Below are 22,170 nucleotides of genomic sequence, written 5' to 3' on the forward strand. Positions count from 1 at the left end.
GACGCGCACCCACGGAAACATGTAGGTATATATATATATATATATATATATATATATATATATATATATATATATATATATATATATATATATATATATATATATGTATGTATGTATGTATATATATAAAAAGACCAATCCACGAAAAGATTATACATAAAAAGATACATGCATGTATGTATGTATATATGTATGTATATTATGTATGTATGTATGTATGTATGTATGTATGTCTAATCTGGTTGTGGATTGATCTTTTCATAACATGAAACGCATGGTTTGCATCTCGCCCTCGGAAAAACAGCAGTATAAGAAGGGAAAGAGGAAAATATGTCTTTTAGAATATGAACTATTTTTTATGTTCTCTCTTTTTAAGACAATTTGCAGAATACTGAAGCTAGCTTAATTAATTTTTGTTCCGAGTTATGCCGCTCCGACGACAAATATGTCTGAGGAATTTTATTTTATTTCACTTATTTAAAAAGAATGAAAAACATATCTAACGAGTATTCTACAAGCAGATTTTTTAACATTGTTTTACGTAGAAGAGAGTCTATTCCCTTTCATTGTAAGTTCACCTCCAGAGACAAGCCACGCGAATGGTATTATTCTTGTACCTACTGCTGCTTCAGTCAACGAAACTAAAAAAATTGACTTGGACCTAGAGTAGAACAACCGCACTCTTTGCATTATACTTGTGTATGTGTGTGAAAATATCTGTAGAGCATTAGTCAACACGGTAGCATAAATACATACAGGCCTATACGAACCCACATACACTTCGTTATTTTATGCAAACACGAATGTATCCCCACACATATACTAACATATGTATGTGTGTGTGTGTGTGTGTGTGTGTGTGTGTGTGTGTGCATATATACGAATGTTTGTATTCCTCTGTCCCATTTTTGTCTGCGCATGCGCGTTTTTACTACTCTGAATTGAAACCAGAAATAGTCATATAATTTTTACATTTGAATTATTACACTCGTCTAGGTATGAATTTGGAAATGTGTAGTCTTGTTATTTATGATTATAAAAAAAAAAAAGACTTCGTTGTAACAAATATCTAGTATTTTGGTGAAAACAACGGCATTCTACTGGAACAATCTTTGATGTTTATTATGATGCTGTTTTGAAAATACTTTGGCACGTGTTCAGTCGCTAGACAGCTGTAATCTACCGTGTCAAATTGTCAAGATTAAAACATCAACCAAAATACTACATGTCACAGTTGACTTTAGCAGCAGAATAAGAACTATAAAGACTCTCAAACGTGATTTGTTATATATATTGTATGTTTATATATTTATACTGTAAAATATCGTAACAAAGCACTGTCTGGTATATGCTTGCTCTCAGCCTCTTAGAAACAACTATATTAATAAGGCTATTATCGGTTTGTTTTCGTATTGTAAATAATGCGCAACGCATTTGAACAATATTATACTACTACTACTACTACTACTACTACTACTACTACTACCACTACTACTACTACTACTACTACTAATAATAATAATAATAATAATAATAATAATAATAATAACAACGGTTTCAAATTTTTCTACAAGGGCAGTGATTTAGGGGGAGGAGATGAGTCACTTACATCGACCTCATTGTTCAACTGGTACCTATTTTATCGACCCCCCCTAAAGGATGAAAGGTAAAGTCAATCTCGGCAGAAAGCAAAAATAATAATTCTTTCTACTATAGGCGCAAGATGTGAAACTTAGGGGAGTGGTAAGTCGATTAGATCGATCACAGTACTCAATTGGTACTTAATTTATCGACCCCAAATGGCTGAAAGGCAAAGTCAACCTCGGTGGAGTTTGAACTCAGAACGTAGCGACGGGCGAAATACCGCTAAGCATTTCGTCCTGTGTGCTAACGATTCTACCAGCTCACCGCCTTTCAGTAATAATAGTTATAATTTTTTCTGCTGTAGGTACAAGGCCCGATATTTTTGGGGAGGAGTCCAGTCGATTAGATCGAGCCCTGTACGCAACTGTTATTTAATTTATATCAAGACAAAACAATGTACATGTTAAAACTTCCAATCAGTTATTATTTATTATTCTTATCATTATCATTATTACTGTTATTATTATTATTATCATTATCATTATCATTATTATTATTACTAACAGTATATCTGACCACCGTAATTTTTGTTTGCTCTTCCCGGTTTGCTTTCTAATTTCTCTGGTGTTTATTACATCTCATTGTTTCAACAGCTGGAAGGAGCCTCTTGACTGAATTGCTACTCATTGCTGACCATCTTTGTTGCTTTAGGTAGGTTCCAATAATGTGATTTGAAATGGCGGAAAAGACTGTTAAACATTCGATTAGTTTGCTATCATATCACACAATTAAAATCGATCGTTAGTTACAGTATGGCAAATAGCTTCAGCAGCCGTCCCAAGACTGAAGCTGATTGCCTTTGATTTGAAGTAATATTACAATCTATGAACCGAGGAGTCTCTGTCATATTTATAAAGTTATGCTGTGTTTACACTTTGCTGGTTATTACAAACAAAACGGAAGATAAATTATGGGACTAGATTTCAGTTAGCGTTACACATATTAAAGACTGGATTTACAATTTCAATCATAATGTGCTATGGAAGTTCATTTGAAAGAGAAATTAAATCTGAGAATATTATTTAGTCAACCGTACAAATTGAACGCTGATCGAACTGAAAAAAAAATGCTTTTTTTCTATTTTTTCGCAAGTATTTCGATTTATTAAAGAATATTTCATTTACATAATTACCGAACCGTGCCTGTTTCCAATTACATCGTATTATAGAAAGCGATGAAGATCGATAAATTTAATATCAAGTGCTAAGCCCCATATAACTGCCATAACTTAATTCTCTAAATTATTTTCCCGTCACATACAGATAATAAGTTTGAATTGTTTAAATCTGTATGACTACTCTACGTGAAATGCTAAATGATTGCTACATATTTAAAGTAACCGCTATATAACAGTGAAGAAAGTATGGTGAATGCAAAATCATTGGTCGAACTTAGATTCTCAAATTTCGATGCTAAACGACATGAAACATATTTGAATAATTATAAATTATTCTTGTATTTATATTAGCCAAAGAGATTTAATTGTATATTATGTACCTTGCGTAGCCTTTAGCGATTAACTAAGGTTATTTAGGAAAATAAAATCAATTCATTGCTTCAGATACAAACAACACCAATTAGTGTGTTAGTAGTCGTGAAATAAGGTTTTGATAACATTATTTTGTTACACGTTTATACAAAATATGGAATCCTTAAAGCTGAGTGAATACACGAACGCTTTAAAGGCCAATGATTAATATTTGGTTACAAAATAATTATAAAAATAATGTGTTAATGTAATTTGCATGTAATTTATATGGAAAAATGGTACTAAAATTACCTTGAATAATTTCTATTGTTTCATCTTTTGAACACATTACCAAACATTACTTTTCAAAGAAAATTAACTCATTCACTTCTTAAAGCAGCTACACTGTTCCCATAGAATTTCAGGGCCTATGAACATGGAGAGAGTAATTATGTTGCTGACTTGAATGTGAATGCGGTAATTATTTTGATTGCCGTCAGCAGATAAAGGGAAATATTTTGTTTGGAATGTTCTTATTTAGCACAGGTCAACTTTGTTTCATTAGTGCAGAGTTATGAAGTTGAAAAACATTCCTGTTCGGAGTTAGTTTACTCAGGACTACATTTGTAACGTGTCCTTTGAATTCTTAACGTCAAGGAGATAGCTGAAATTTGGCTGATGATTCTAGCAGCTCGAGCAACTACGAATAAGTTGTTTCGAAGTGAATGATCAGTTCATGGCACAATGAAAGATATATTACGTTACGGAGGGTTGGTATTTAATTACACATTTTAAATAACAAAATGACAAGCACATAGGAAAGGATCATATGACATATTATTCAAGCCAAGCCAATATGTAAGAGGTCTAGGCGTAGACAGAGGGCAAATGATTCGATGATAACTAGAGTCTCGGTTGGTCACGCTTCGGAATCCAGTCCCAAACTGTATGATGAATGTTTCTGCTAGGAACCTATAATAAGATGTCTGAGGATCCAGCGGCCATGAATCTCCCGGGAATAGTGGACAGCAAAAGACGATGGAAAAGTGATGGAAAGATTGATGTCAATGTAGTATTTATGTTATGTGAGGTCTCCACAGTTTCTTAATAAGAATTAGCTTAATGAGTATATATGTATATATATATATATATATATATATATATATATATATATATATATATATATATATATATATATACACATTTTATTTGTTCCAGTCATTAAACTGCAGCCATGCCGCCGACGCACTGCCTTGGAGAGCTTCAGTTAAAAGAATCGACCGCAGTATTTTTAAAATTTTAAGCCTGGTAATTGTTGTCTCGATCTCTGCTATCGGCCACTAAGTTATGGGGAAGTAAACACTAGCACTAGTTGTCAAGCGATGCTGAGACAAACGGAGATAAAAAGACACGCACACATACTATATATATATATATATATATATATATATATATATATATACAACAAGCTTCTTTCAATTTCTGTCCACCAAAGCCACTCACAAGGATTTGGTCAACCTGAGGCTACAATGGAAAATATTTGCCCAAGGTGCCACGCAGTGGGGCGGAACTCGGATCCATTTGGCTTGAGAGCAAACTTCTTACCACATAGATACGGCTGCGCTTATAAATATGTGCGTATGTATCTATCTATCTATCTATCTATCTATCTATCTATCTATCTATCTATCTATCTATCTTCCTACACACACATACACGCATACATCTATATATATATTCTTCTGTAGTATTTATGAAATATTTGCCTACGCATATTCAAGTATATGCAAATACGTACATGCACACAGACACACGCGCACTCGCACACGTATGTATGTTGATATACATGGATATACGTAGGCAACTATTTCATAAACATTACTGAAGAATCAATGATTGCGCGGATCACTAGAGTGTATTATTTCCATATTGGAACACATTACGGCTTTGAAATACTATTCTTAATATCCAGGTTGTTAATCTAATCTAATGAAAATTATTTCTCGAATAAATACTGATGGCTTTTAATCACAGCTGCTGCGTTTTGCCTGAAGTAACAGACTAAACAACACAGTTAATAATGTCAGTTAGTTAATGAGTGCTGTCCAAAAGGAATTAGATGCAGACAAACAGATTCTTGCTTGACTTGTTTAGGGTCACTTGGTACGGACATGAATAAAACCATTGATTCCAAGAGATTTTCAAAGACGACATATAGAGTAGAACATTTCTAGTAGCAAAGATACGTGATGTTACAATCACACTGACTCACTCATTTATACTCAGATCACATACTCACAGGAATGTGTGTCTGTGTGTATGTGTGAGCCCGCGCTCCTACATGTTTTGTTTTTCTATATTTATTTTATCATGATGGTTTGTTACCGGCTTCAGACATATAACTGTAACTACTTTCACAGTTTTAGTTGATCATAGTGCACTGGTACTTACATATAAATCTACTGCCCTCTGCATAATAAGTACGCGAGTTTTCACAGTCTCTCACGATGAATACTATTTCATTTTGACACGTAATGTGTATACATATATATATATATATATATATATATATATATATATATAGAGAGAGAGAGAGAGAGAGAGAGAGAATTATATATGTATGCATACACGTACATACATACACACACGAATCGAAATATTCAAGATTGAGTTAATTTCTTAATACGGTGTGATAATGTCCATCTCCGTACAGAAATAGTTGGGCATAAATATCAAATATACAAATATAAAGTAACTAGTATGGATGGAGTTTGACACAAATATAATCTGGCTGATATGAGTGAGCAATGAACCCCTTTCCAATAACGATCATAGAAGACAATATCAATCTGTAACACCAAGACGCAATCATAATATTAAACTGACAAACAGTGCACACGTTTACATTTCGGTGATTCAATCATACCGACACGAAGTTCTGGTTAACTATGGGAAAGCATTCATCCCGCCATCTCTTCATATAAGTCCATATGAAAGATGTCTCATGACATAAAACAGTGATTGCTTTGAACTGCATATAGTTTCCATACATACATACACGCACACATACATATGTGTGTGTGAGCGCATAAGTGCGTGTGGATATTTACTTGTATATGTAGTTGCGCATAACCAAACACACACATACACACACCAACATATCTATATATATTTATATATTTATATATATAAAATTGTGAGTCACACATGCACTTATTCAGTACAGCATTAGTTCTTGTAAGCGGGCGAAAATATTTAAACTCTAGGAGTGTGTATGTGTGTGTGTGTGATTACACACACTGGGTGAGTAGACTAAATGTAACCAGATGTTCGATTGAAAGACATGTTTGTATTATTTTTCTGAAGAAATAAATATCAAAATATTTAACAAAAGGTATTTTACAGGCCATCTTATGTTAGTAATATGCGTATGTAGGCTTCTGCATTTTTATGAGTAAATACACACACACACACACACACACACACACACACACACACACACACACACATATATATTTATACATAGATACATACATACATGTATGTGTGTTTATACGTAAATATACATACACATATATATATATACACGTACATATATATATATATATATATATATATATATATATATATATATATATATAAAGAGAGAGAGAGAGAGAGAGAGAGAGAGAGAGAGAGAGAGAGAGGTGCTTTTACACACTTACTCCCACTTCGATGTATTTGGTATGTGTTATTTATTTATTTTGTGTGTGTGAAAAATTGATCCAGCCTGCACAAAAGAATAAATTCGGAAGGCAACTACTGAGATGAAAACGAGTACACCAGAATACAATGTGTGTCTTTTATCAAAGACCAGCAATTGACACTTTGCAAGATGTTCCTCGTCAATAATCAGGTAAATGTATAGACATCGATTGCTTATTGGCATTTTGCCGAAAGACGGAATTACGCTTCAGTCGTAATGGAGCTGTAAATTAAACTGAGGTTGTATCGCTGTAATTTCAAGAAAGTGCTGGATGAGTAAATTAATCAAAGACGTTGAAACAATTCGTTTGTATTACTTGCACCAACTTTTCCAATGTGTACTTTAAGAGAGCTGGGTAAAAATTTCGATGAATTTTTGCTGCTACTTCTAGCCAGACGAGAAACAGCCTAAATATAAGCATTTATAGGGGTAAAACATCTTTTTAAGTCATAAATGCGTCTGGTTTTTTCACGCAAAAACAGACATACGAATGTGTGTATCACTCTTTCGCATGTACTTAAATATTTATAAATTGAATAAGCTTCTCAGATGTACAGTGTTGCAAAAATGTGAAAATTTGCATGAATGCACAATTGCAACAAAATAATTCTGTGCAACATTTCTTTGCTATAAAAATTTCTAGTTCAAACCCTTCCAAACTGACACACATATATAAAGAGATGTTTCATACAATCCATTCATTTTTGTGCACTATGAATGTTTATATATATATATATACATGTATGTGTGTGTGCACCCTAAATCATGCGCCTCCACTCACACGCTTACACACACACAAACACACACACACACATGCCACACATACATTATTTTTCATAACATAATTAAACGCAATAATGGATTCATAGTAACAGCATATTCAAAACAACTATTTTATATGTGACAAAAATATTTCATTCATTATCTCCATTATTTTAATCACCTTTTATTATTCCTAACTAAATGATAGTAAATTAATTGTTACCATATTTTAGTAATGGTTATCATATTTAATGAAATGTTGAAATGTTAATGAATTATAATTATATCATGTTTGATGTGCATGGTATACTTCTTATAAATTCTGGCCTAGCAAAAGAAATTTAATTTAATATCCAATTCAGTTGAGAGCAAATTTGAAACTTAACAGCAAGGAAAAAAGATAGGATTCGTTTTGGATTCATAAGACCTCATCAGTAAGACAATTATATTGTTACTGTAGATATTAAGATGTTTGGAGAGATGTGTAGGTCAGCCATGAATTATGGGTGGCGTGATACTTAAGAAATGAACAGGTGGGAAAATTCAGAGACATATGTTGCATGAAAAATAATTAATAAATAATTGTGATAGTGATTGCAGGCCTGATAAAATAAGCCGAAACATTAATTAACTATAATTAATTACCATATATCACTTTATCTGAGTAATCGCATTATCTTACTGATTAAGTATCTAGAAATGTCGCATTGAAAAGATCCCGAAGTTGTTTCTACTTATTCAGTTTAGAAAATGTTAATATTTGAATTTTCTTTCTACTCCTTCTGAGGAAACGTCTGTTTACCTGATGAATTTTAAATTCAATAACAGACAGGTGGAAATTAACTGGAGTCATTGTCAAGGTTTTAGCACAATTCAATCCAAAGAGAAAATCTAGAGTTGAAATTGTTTATATTACCAATGAAATATCTTGAATTTTTTCTACGTTGCCCTTTATTAAATTGGAAATTGCATATTAATGCCTAGTTGAGTGTGAAGTTGATTATGTTCATTTCTTCCTTTCTTTCTAACGGATATTTTGTTTACGTTTTCCAATTAGAATGAAGTGAATAATAATAAATTAATAACATAGGATGGCATGCTTCAAACTTTCGTAAATTAACCATTCTGTTGAAATTTTTCAGCAAATTCTATATGTTAAAATAAAAATAATAAAAAAACTTTACTCGGGATATTGACAGATAACCTTTCAATAAATAAATCTTATTTAATATTTGTCATTTCAATGTATATAAAATAGAAAGACCCAATAGCGACGTTCTGTTTTAGAAAGGTTTGTTTAGTTTTCCTTGAGTAAATTTAATTTAAGTCCAGCAATTGAAATATCCTCAATGGGGAATGCTGTTAAATACTGTAAACAAACTGTCAGCTAAAAATGAAGCAGTAATTATAAATATATATTATTGAAACTGATGCAATAAATGGGATGTTACGTTTAAAATAAATAGCTCAGGAGGTAAAGTTGTATCATGTATCAATAAATATGTTCGACAAAGCGGCACGCGTCATATTTAACGGATTTAAGAATAAATCTGTGAAATATCTCGCATTTAATATATAATTAGCTTTGAAAACATTTAGGAAACAATGTTAATACAGACAACTGTATGAGGGGGAAATGAAATTTATACAAAAAATTTTCAAAATGTATTTTTATTATGTACTACGTGGCTGGTAAGTAATTAATTCTACGTTTGTAGACACATCCCATTTTGCAGAGTGTGCATTGTGAATTTCATGCACATACACACAAACATATATACATATAAATATGCATATTAATATACATATATATAAATATATATATATATATATATATATATATATATATATATATATATATATATATATATATATATATATATATATATATATATATATATATATATATATATATATATATATATATATATATATATATGCATATATATATATATATGCATATATGTATATGCATATATATATATATGCATATATATATATATATATATATATGCATATATATATATATATATATATATATATATATATATATATATATATATATATATATATATATATATATATATATATATATATATATATATAAGGTTGAGGAGGGTATTGGATTTAACCAAACCCAAAAGGATACAGGTAATACCGAGTAAGTGCTGTATACAGACTAGTTTGCCCCAGTCGTTGTATGAACAGGATTGGGGATTATAAGTCGTGTATTAGCGTGTGTATGTGTAAATTTATAAAAATAAAAAGATAAAGAGAGCAAAGGTAAGGTTGGAGAAGTATTTTACTTCTCCAACCTTACCATTGCTCTCTTTATCTTTTTATTTTTATATAAATGGCGCAAGGGCGCAGATAAGAGTATAGTTACACGAGTAACATGATGAGAAATTAAATTTACTGTGATATAATTTAAAAGCTAATTAAAGGAACCTGGTTTTTACAAGGATTAGAAACGTTTTGGGAAGAAACTAATTCCACCATTTCCTTCCGTGAAATACAACAAGGAAGTTATTGACTAAGAGCTCGATGCCATTTATATATATATACCGCAAAAAGAAGTGGTTATCTTACAAGTAGAGTATGTGAAAGTAGAATGCATAGTATGCCGGTAAGCAAGATTAGATGTTAAGTACTTTGTAAGAGTAATATGCAGCCTAGCTTCAGATTCTAGCAGTTACGTAACTTCTTCTAACCCAATATTAATATGAATGAATATAGCCAAAACTTTATGAAGCAGAAGTACTGAGCATTATAATTTTACCACAATAATCAAATGGAGAATATCATGTATTTCATTAATCTAGCATTGCATCTCATTATTCTCTACTTGCTGACGGTGAAGGATGTAATCATTAGTTTTTAGTGTCAGATATTCCCACATGTGCATGTAAATATGTATCTATGCATGTGTATGTGTTCATGTGCTCACTCATATATATATATATATATATATATATATATATATATATATATATATATATATATATATATATATATATATATATATATATATATATATATATACACGCATATATATATATACATATACATTGATATGTGTATGCCTATATATATATATACACGTATATATATATACATATACATTGATATGTGTATGCCTATATCTATCTGATATATATATATATATATATATATATATATATATATATATATATATATATATATATATGTGGGGGGTGGGGGTGAGTGTGTGTGTGTATAAATATATATATATATATATACGGAGGAAAAGAGGGACAAAAAGACTGACAGCAATGGTGGAAGCAAAAGAGAAAAAGAAGCACGTTAAAAATTGCGCTCATACATATTATACCACGCAATTGCGCTCAATCGATGCATAATTAATACCTAAACAGGACAACATTGATCAAGAATAATCGAATAGATATGAATGTATAATGAAAGATAAATCATTTAATTTGCTTTGAAATAAAATACTTTACAGAAACAACATACATTGACACAGAAATTACCATCTATTACTTTAGAAAAACAAATAATGATTTCTTATACTAGCATAATACCATGAATCTGAAGTATCATCGCTACTGTGTAGTTGTAATAATCGAATCCGGCATATTACGTGTATTAATTTCATCGACACGGAGGATAAAAGGGAAAAAATTGTAAATCAATAAATATAAGCAATAAATATTAAATAATAGCTAGGCGGTCCCTGTTGAATATAGCTTCATCACCAAACAGGACGAGAACGAGGTATAGGTTGCAAATGATTACTGTTGCCAAAACAAAAGAAAAAATAACAAAAGCAAAAATAAAAATACACCCATATCAAGGTGCGAAGATATGCGCGCGATAAAAAGATTCGCTTAATATTCTGAATTCCCTCTCGCTGCGCAGTTCTGAATTCCCTCTCGCTGCGTAGATACGAATTCAATCCTACTTGAATACGTATAATTTAGTATAAATATGAGCTATCAAATATATTCTGGTTTCAATTTTTATTACGCATTAATCAAAAGAGACGTGTTTTGTTACTCATGGTCAAATGTGTCTTGCTAAATGAGCATACACACACATACACACATACACACACATAGACACACACAAACACACTTATGTATGTGTGTGTGCGTGCATATATGTATATATCTGTCATTCTCACAGGTGTTTGGTTAATACCTTAATTTTATTTTGTACAGAAGCACTCCGAAAAAGCCTGTCGGACAGATGACCCCATATCTATCTATCTATCTATCTATCTATCTATCTATCTATCTATCTATCTATCTGTCTGTCTATCTGCCTGTTTGTCTACCTGCCTACCTGATCGCCTGTCTACCTGTCTGTCTGTATACCTATGTATGTATGTGTGTGTGTGTGTGTGTGTGTGCGTGTGTGTGCGTGTGCGTGTGTGTGTGTGTGAAATGGGGCTTTCAGATATGGTTGGAAATGAATGAATGCGCAAAATCGGATATTCGACAAATGAACTCAAGCGTAGATATCATTGAGCCTTCAGACACAAAGCAATGAAGAACACGGCCACGTTATGACACATCTTTTTACATGATACTCTTGACTGAAGCTTCGCCATATAGCGACAAGCGAATAAGATATAATATTTGCACTAAAAAAAAAAAAAACTATTAAACTCTTAGCAAATACAGAAAATTTTCGAAAATTTATTGCACTTTCCTAAATTAGAAAGACTATAATTTAGGAAAACGCAATAAATCTCGCGGCCCACGGGGTTAGAATTGAGTCGTACTGATACTACAAATATTTCACACCCCATATAAGCAACATAATACTCATGCTTTAACATAAGAACACAAACAAAGGCACTATAATATGTAACACTACTACAAATATTATATACCCCGTACTCCGACATTTTGCATAAACATAAAATAACAACACTTATATAAACACGTCTCATGCAAATACATAACTGAATGTGGAATAAATTCCTATGAAATATCCCCCATGGTCGTATGCAACCCTAGCTATATAGGTGACTTAAACATTCATTACTAAAAAGCCTCCACTGACTTCCCTTCTTCAATTCTCTCATAATCTCAATAACGACCACGTTATAATTATCGACTTCATTTTTGCATACGCCTACACCACAGACATAATTGGAACTATTATCAAACTTATCAACAAATAACCTATAGTAATTATTTAATGAGACTAATACATTAATCATAATATTGATAATATCAATATATTGATATTACCATGATAACTAGATTAACATGTTCTCTTTTCCTATTTTTAGTGTCTTCAGTGGTTTTCCTAATATGTTAGTGATACAGTCTCTGTTTATTGTTATCATTATTAACATTACTATTGCTATTATTACAGTCGCAATTGCTGCTATGATTGTTACAATTATTAATGCTGTAATAATAATTATTGATAATTATTAATATTACACATAAAATATATTCTAATAATGAAAAAACATTTTGTTATTATTAATATATCATCATTAGAAATAAGAATCAATTATATTATTAATAGCGGATATATATATATATATATATATATATATATATATATATAGAGAGAGAGAGAGAGAGAGAGAGAGAGAGAGAGAGATAGATAGATAGATAGATAGATAGATAGATAGATAGATACGCGCGCGCACTCACAAACACAAACATATGTATGTGTGTATATATATATCTACACATAAACTCACACACACACATATATACGTACGTAGATTTATATCTGATGGATGAGAGGCGTGCTTCATATATGTTGTAGAGGATATGCTTTTATTGAATCAGTAAGTGAATGCTTGTCTCGCAGTTCGAGTTTCATGTACTTTCCGTCTTGATGCAAGGACTGGGGCAACCTGTATTGGTGGTGAATTTACATCGTTTGTTATTGTGTGGTCCGATGTTTCGTTGGTTCATTAGTGTTTGCGTTACATGTTTATTGATTGGGTGCTGTTTTCTGGGCTCTTCATTTATTGTTTAGGTTATTTTTTGTTTGATACTTGTTTTTATTTCTGGAAAATATCGGTGGGAGTGTATGTAATGAAATTGGAAGTAAATGGACACAGCTTAGTGGTTACGATGTTCGGCTTACAAACTTAAGATCGTGATTTCGCTTCCCGCCGGTGTGCTGTTTCCTTGAGCAACAGATTTTATTTCTCGTTGCTCGAATTCACTCAGCTGGCAAAAATGAGTCGCAGGAGTAATTAAAAGGTCCAGCCATGTCACATTCTGTGCCACGACTGCTCAGCGACTTGCACGTTGATTTCATGAGCAAGCTATTCCGTTGATTTCAGCAACTGGAACACTCGTGGTTGTAACTAACGAAGTACCAGTAATAAAATTGCATTGTGTTTGTTGGTGTGCTGGTGATGGTGCGTTTCTCTTCAGCGATGCATTTGTGTGTGTATTTTTAAGGTTGTAAGTGCTGTCTAGTGACAGATTCATTAAGTGTGATGATATTCGCAAAACTAAATTTAGCGAAAGATGCATTTGATCGCTGAATAAATGTGGATGGTTAATCCGTGAGGGAATACTCGTTTGGTATGGAATTTTTCTTGACTTGTACACGTAAAAGATAAACAATGTAGCAACCAGAAATAAGCACCGAATCAATAATTGCGAAGCACAAACCTCTGAACAAAAACACCAAGTCACACATTCACAGTCAAATACATACATACATACATACATAATACATACATACATACATACATACATACATTCAAATTCAATTTGTTAACTAGAAAGCTTAAAATGATCCTAAATATTTTGTGCGAATTTCAGCTAGGACAAATCTTGGCGAAAGCATCTTACCATAAGCGTCAAATGAAGACGACTAGAACTGAAGTTCATTTTGGAACATAATTGAGGACTCCGAATTACTGATACGGTGCAGCTCATAGGCGACATTCCTTTCTTAGACAGTTCTATTCCCCCGATACATGCACAACCTCATAGAACATATAACATATACAGGAATAGACCATCCGTTTAACTGGCACCATGTCTATCAAAATCATACTCGAATTACTGCTACAGAGAGGCACGGGTCTCAACTCAGTTATTTCTGCCCCAATGATATCTCATCTTAGTTCTTTTTATCCAATACTGCCATCTATCTCAGACCACCAGACTCGTACATTACTTTTCTCTACCTCGGCTTTCTCGAAGCCGTTCTTTGCTAATGAACTTCCTTCGGATGTTGACTTGCGGTTGCTCACTAGGAACAGTAACAGTATCAATCTTTCAAGTGTGGAGAGCGAATATTACGACACCTTCTTCCTCAGATATTGTAAATGCATATAAACTACACACGCATTATATGAATATACGCACGCGCACGCAAGCACACACACAGAAACACATATACACACACAAACACACACACAGATACACATACACACAAACAAATATATATGTTTACGGGTACACACAGACGCTTACACAGACACAGGCACAGACACAAATACACATATAAATGTAATTTGTCGCGTCAAGAGTAAGGAAAATATACGCATATGTATGCAATATATGTATAAATACATGCATATATATATATATATATATATATATATATATATATATATATATATATATATATATATATATATATATATAAGTGTGTGTGTGTGTGTGTGTGTGTGTGTGTGTGTGTGTGTATGTATGCATCTATACTTACACATATACTGATATGTGTAGTGTGAGTATGTACCATTTTGCTGCAGTCTGTTGATGGCCTAACATAATCAGCTATATGTATTAAGTTTAGTGTGTATCATACTGGGAAGTACATTACTTGTGTGTTTAAGAATTTATGTCACAGCTAATCAATTTCATTATATTAACCTAAATGGATTCAAAGATGAAATACTTGGCATGCGATGCCTACATTAACTATAAATTGGCAAGCTACCAATTTTTCTATTTGCTATTTTCTACGATATCTAATGATGAAATGGAAATTTCACTGAAGTTGACTTTTCTTGACCAGAGTTGCTAAGCTTCATTTCGAATTCATTTATTTTCACATAAAAACAAGTAACGTTTGTAGAGTCTGATTTTCGTCATATTAACTTGCCACGATTTTCACTCACAACATCTGTCCGATGTATTTAATACATCAACCAAAGTACAAAATAGTCCTACCTGAAATATTTGACATTAGTGAGTCTGTCAAGTGTAAACTCAAATATTGAAGAGAATTTTCGAACGTTTTGTTTTAGATTACTTATCACTATTTGAGGTGAACGTCACAAATATTTAATGAATATGTTTAAAATACTTGGCAGAATAATCCAAAACATAGATGGAAGACAACATCGAATCTTCATATGAAGTTCGTTGACAATTATAACTGAGAATATATGGGGAGAATTTCTAATACCTATACACAAGTGAAAATGTTCTGTTTAAACCTTATAATCAGCTACAAGGATGAATTCGTATGAAGGAGTCTCTGAGTAACTGATTACTATAAGTAGCTGCAAAATTCCCTCTGCAATAAAAGGGAATAACTCAATGGCCAATGTTGTTTTAGATATACTAGTAGACACGTTGGCCAGTGACTAAATGCCTTTGAATCTACGACCTCGCAAACATGGCTGGTTTAAGATTTAAGATCAATTCGCAGATCTCAAATCTTACAAAGTCTGAAAATATTTTTTCAGTTTTAGCATGGAAGTTTCAATTACTTATAATGTGACCAAATATTGTTTACATATTAACTCATCTCACCGAATCTCCCCTCAACATTTCCCACTATTTAATTTATGGGCTCGAGTTTTCGAACCATAAAGATTTTCCAATTTGATCTGACAACGTACCATCCAGGTCATGATTATAAATTCGCTCATGCAGTAAATCAGTATAAACATTAAAATGTAATGAGGGTAGTGGTTCATTTAAATAGGATGACATTTTCTTTATCTATGAGAAACATTTGATTTGGAGAGATTATCGCAGTTGCTGTTGCCGTATATACAAGATTGTATTAATCCTCAGTACACATTCCTGATGTGATGGAGGTTGAGAATGTTTACAAGCTTGCAGATAATTGTATCAATAAGATAAGATACTGCACATGAAATTGCTGGGTTATTGGTTGAATGATATGAATACTTCAGATTAGTCCCCAAAATTCCTAGATTATTTTCCAGGTAGGTCTAGATATATTTAGATGCCCAATTATCTAGTCCAACACCTATAGGCCATTCTAAATCGATCGGACTCAGATATGTGTTGAGAACATTTGGTGAAATGGTTCTGCGGAAAGAAAGTTCGGTACGAAGTGGAAGTGAAATAGGAGTGTTTAATGCTATTGTTAAACGCTGGGTGATTCCAATCTATCGAAATGATTTATTATCAGTGGCATTCAAATCGAGAACACTAGGTGTTTTTTTCCGGACAATTTATTGATGCTATATTATGCTATTATCTCCAGTCTATCGTATCCGCCTTTTTAGTTAGCATCTCAAGCGACAATGTAGATGCTAACTTGTTGACTGATGCAGAGTAGTCGTAATCTGAGATGCAGTGGAAAACGAACACAGTTAAGGATTGCTAGTTCAGAAATTGTAAGCTAAGAGAGAAATAGAATATTGCATATGAATATCTTGAAGGAAGATAAAGATGATTGAAGTATATATAATTAAATTGGCCACATACAACAACAATGAAACGAACAGTGAAATCTATGCATAGCTGATAAAGTGTGGATTATTAACCGAATATTTCTAATATACACTAGGGGTTGAGTACAATAAACTACTGTTGACTAATATGTAAGTAAAATAAGGCATTCAAATCCAAAATAATCTCCTCAATACACAAAAGAAAAAGAACCAATAAAAACAAACAACACACTTTCTAATATTGATTTTCAAAGAGAACCGATTTCATAAATAGACTAAATAGATTTTTCTTTTTATTTGAAAAATATTTTCAAGTATTTTTCTCCATTAATTTTTAGCTTTTGTTTAATATCGTTTTCTGTGTAATTATATTGTTTAGAGCCCTGATGTGAGAGTAATAATGGACGAGATAAATGTAAATATTGAAAGAAAAAAGTAATCTTGTTTTCTTTTTTAATCATTATTTTCATCTAACGGCATTCCTGTAATCATAGTCCAATAGGTCAACGGTCTAATATAATCAATTTCAGTAAACAAAGAACGTATAATCTTTATTATTTTCTTTTTCTTTAAGTTTCATTTTCTTCTATTAGCTTGTCATTTGGTATGCATATTGACAAAACTGAATTAATTTTATTTTTAATTTTAAAACTTCTCGTAGGAAATAATAGAACGTACATAATAAGCATTGTGTTTTGAGGAGGGGATTCTATTTATTTACGATGTATGTTTGTAAATAAAAGAAACAGTAATCATTACTAAGTTATTCAAATAAATAATTTTATTTTATCTATGAGAAACTGAAATATCGAATATAGATGAGCATTGTGTGTTCTATATAACTTATATATATATTCTTTCTGGAGAGTAAACAGGCTTTACATATATCAGTTAAATATTGTTCGATGTAATTTCAATAGAAAATATCTATGTTCATGCAGACGCACAAATGCACACGCACATACATGATTGTACATATTAGATAAGGAGATGAAAAAAAAAACATAGTCAAAATCTTTGCCCATGTCTGTATTTTCTATAGAGTTGATCTTATGTTCGAAATATTTTCTGACAGATACGGTAGTTTACGTAGTCGATAAGTTGTCAGAATCGTTAGCGTGTCCGAAAAATAGTTTGCATTAATTCTTCTGTCTTTACTCTCTAAGTTCAAATGTCACCGGGGTCAACTTTGCTTTCCATCCTTTCGGGTTTGATGAAATAGTACTAGCTGAGCACTGGGGTCTGATATAATCGTCTTCCCCTCCCCTCGAAAGTGCTGGATTTGTGACAAAATAACATAAGGCACAGGAGTAGCTGTGTAGTAAGAAACTGCTTAGTAACCACATGGTTCCGGGTTCATTCACACTGCGTGGCACCTTGGGCAAGTGTCTTCTACTATAGCCTCGGGCCGACCAAAGCCTTGTGAGTGGATTTGGTAGACGGAAACTGAAAGAAGCCTATCGTATATCACGTCATGTACCCAGTTATGTATCTATATGTACATGTAGATGAAGTTATGTACATACATGTACATATATATGCATATACTCATATATTATTTATATGTATATATATATATATATATATGTGTGTGTGTGTGTGTGTGTGTTCGTGTGTTTGTGATTGTCCTCCCAACATCTCATGACAACCGATAGAATAAGTACTAGGCTTACAAAGAATAAGTCCTGGGGTCGATTTGCTCGACTAAAGATGGTACTCCAGCGTGGCCACAGTCAAATGACTGAAACAAGTAAAAAAGTAAAAGAGTAAGGAAACAAGTTTTATAACGGATAATGTTTAATCTTCATATTTATGCACTAATAGTCTAAGGAAAACGTTTTTGAATTTTGTTTTGCTTCGACAGAATTTGCTTTCAGTATATTATGTGACTGGGAAATATATTTATATGAAACAACAAATTTTAGAAATCTGCAAGCTAAGATAAGAAACTGAAAACCAAAGAGTGACTGTAAATATTTTGTGGACAGTATCCAGTATCATTGATTGGTTTAAACAGGGATATATATTTAATATAATTCATTTAGCTGTTAATGTTTAGTCTGTTTTCTATATACTCTGAAGTATGGATGTAGAGGTTACATTACATGTCCCATTTTTGTTTTTTATTACTGTTATAAGTTCAATGTTCTCCAGACCCATTCAACATTATACACGGGCACTAAACGAAAATTAGGTATAAGGAATATCGTCACTATGATCAAATCTATAAACTATTACCGAAGTTTTGCCTGATAATTGGGAACTGAAATGAAGGTAAGTATATAAAACATTGAATTTTGATACTTATAATATTTTCTGTCTCCGTACTAAATAAGACAATTCCTTCGTTTACGAAATCAGTTATATAATAATCTAACACAATTTATTATAATTTAATTCATTCTCATCAAGGATGTTGTAGTTTTGGTGGCTTAAACGAGTTAAGTCTACAAATGCATGGACTATAAGCTTGATATTCTTTTTACCAAAGTGAAATATACTGAGACCATTACGGCAACAGTCGAATAATATACAAATACGAAATAAAAATATTGACAAGAGACCAAACGTTAGAAAATTCACTACTGCAATGAGAGAACGTAAAACAATATTAACAATAGCTGCGAGCTATATATATCTTTTTATGAAGCATTGGAGCATTATTTGGCCTACAAGGTCAATATATGTTGTGTAACAACACCTGTCATTCACATTATATTAGGTGCCATTATAATAGGTGTTTCTTTACACACAGCGTATAGTGTAAATGTTTTGCCGAATGACATATATATTATACTTATTTTACTAATATCACATCACACAATGAGGTACCAGCCATTAAGAGTAATCTTGGGGTGATATTGGACATGATTATGATAGTAAATTTCTTTGATCTAAAAAAGAATATATGCCTTTGACATAAAAATTTCTCATATATTGCTGTTTTACGTATTCTTTTAATACCTTGTAATGCATATAATATTTGCTATTATTATATGTGTACATTGATATAATTCTATCTACAAATACACCACTATAAAACATCCTTTACTTTCTGCATATTGTAAATAAATATTTAAATAATATATTCAGTTATGTCCAGGTGCCAAAATATTATGTTTTCTCTTTTGAGTAGTCGTTATCTTACCGTTTTTTTTCACTTGTAGTTATTACAAGAGATGTGAACAAATGGTATTAGCACTGAGATAAGGGATCATATTACTTCGTGCTGAGTCATTTTCAACTATAATTTGTTCATGCTGTATTCAATATTCGAGAAAACAAATTGTAGTGCGACATTATACTACTAAATATCCGTACAAGTGTATAGCAGATATAAAATATTTCTTAACGTACATACCCACATCTGCCTATCTATCTATCTGCCTATCTATCTATCTATCTATCTATCTATCTATCTATCTATCTATCTATCTATCTATATGTCTGTCTATATACATATGTACGTATGAGTGTATATTACTATTAGTGAGTGCAAGTGCGTGTACGTGAATGTGTTTTTTAGAGGACATTTAGTTTAAAACATATAGAACTTAGAACAATAAAATGCTGTATTTTCAATATTTTATTGGTGTTTTTATTATTTTTTTTCATATTTATATTTGATTCCTCCAAGTTTTGTTTCTAATATAAGATTCCAGAATTCAATTGATCTTCTTAATTATATCTCCTGGTTCAAATGATTTTAATGGCTGTTCTTTTTGCTATTTTTTTTATTGCGGTCGAAGATCATTGGAAACATTTGTGTTTGTTGCTCATTCATTATTAGCAGACATTAATTTTTCTGACATTTACGTCAGGTTTCCATCAATAATCAGAAAATAGTTTGGCCATGGCGTATGATGTTAATTTGCTGCTAAGTTTTACCTTGCTATTAATTTGGCTTCAACGACTAATCTTCTACTTTGGTGGCGTACTCTATAAAATATATTAGATTTATAAGCTAATATTTTTATTTCTAGTTTTATGTCTGGTGGTAAATGTTATATTATTGCGGATGTATGTCTTATGAGAAGCTATATGACTTATGAAGGGTATATATGTCTAAAACGATGCTAAAGCTTATTTGTGATTTTGCAACATTCATTTTTATTACTAAATTGGAAAATTAAAACTCTCATATGAAATTTCTTTGGTGGTTTGCACGCATGTAGTCTGTTCATCAAATTGGAAGATCACAATTTGTGTGTTTTGCAATATAGTTTTATGCTAGGTTATAATTGTGGAATGCCTCATACCTGTTCTGCGATGAAATTAGTAAATAATGCTTTGCAAATGGTATCATTATTTTTCCAAGTAAGTGCTATGACTGTTTTGTATTTTTTAATGAACGTCCCTAATTTGGTAACATTTCTTTTTTTTATTTTTTTATCCTATTCGATTTCTTGTGCTGTTGCGTTTACAACGGTAATGACGTGTTATATTCATGTCCTGGCGTTTCTGGAAATGTTTCAAAAAGCACTGTTGTCATGTGTGCGTTATTTATCGTCTTATAAGTATACCTAAATCTAGAATTTATTTTATTTCATTTAACTTTTTGGTATTAGAAGTGGAATAATAGAAGTATTTTTCATATCATTTTGCTTTGTGTGCTGCGACTGGTACCACAAACATACACACATTTTGATCACCATAAACGCTTACAGATATATCCCTTAGCTACATGCATGTAAAATTAGTTACAAAACATCATGCCTTATTAAACACAAATAAATTTCATCTCAAAACATATGAAAATAACCTCATAATATTTATAACATCTGTAATGAATATAAAATCACTTTTTCTAATTAAGTAAATTCATTCAAGCTTCATTCCGATAACTTCGAGTAACAAAACTGTTGCATTTTGAGAAAAAACACTTCATGAATGACTATCAGAACACCT

The 22,170-nt window shown here is 31.8% G+C and overlaps 1 protein-coding gene across 30 annotated transcripts in view; it reads right to left on the reverse strand.

The window, feature by feature from the left end:
* The window catches only part of LOC106881627 (protein lev-9), a 654,521-nt gene that overhangs the window by 402,699 nt on the left and 229,652 nt on the right, over positions 1-22,170 (reverse strand). The window lies entirely within an intron of this gene.

The sequence above is a fragment of the Octopus bimaculoides genome, chromosome 8, assembly GCF_046866305.1.
Source record: "Octopus bimaculoides isolate indiv1 chromosome 8, ASM4686630v1, whole genome shotgun sequence".
Lineage (NCBI taxonomy): Eukaryota > Metazoa > Mollusca > Cephalopoda > Octopoda > Octopodidae > Octopus > Octopus bimaculoides.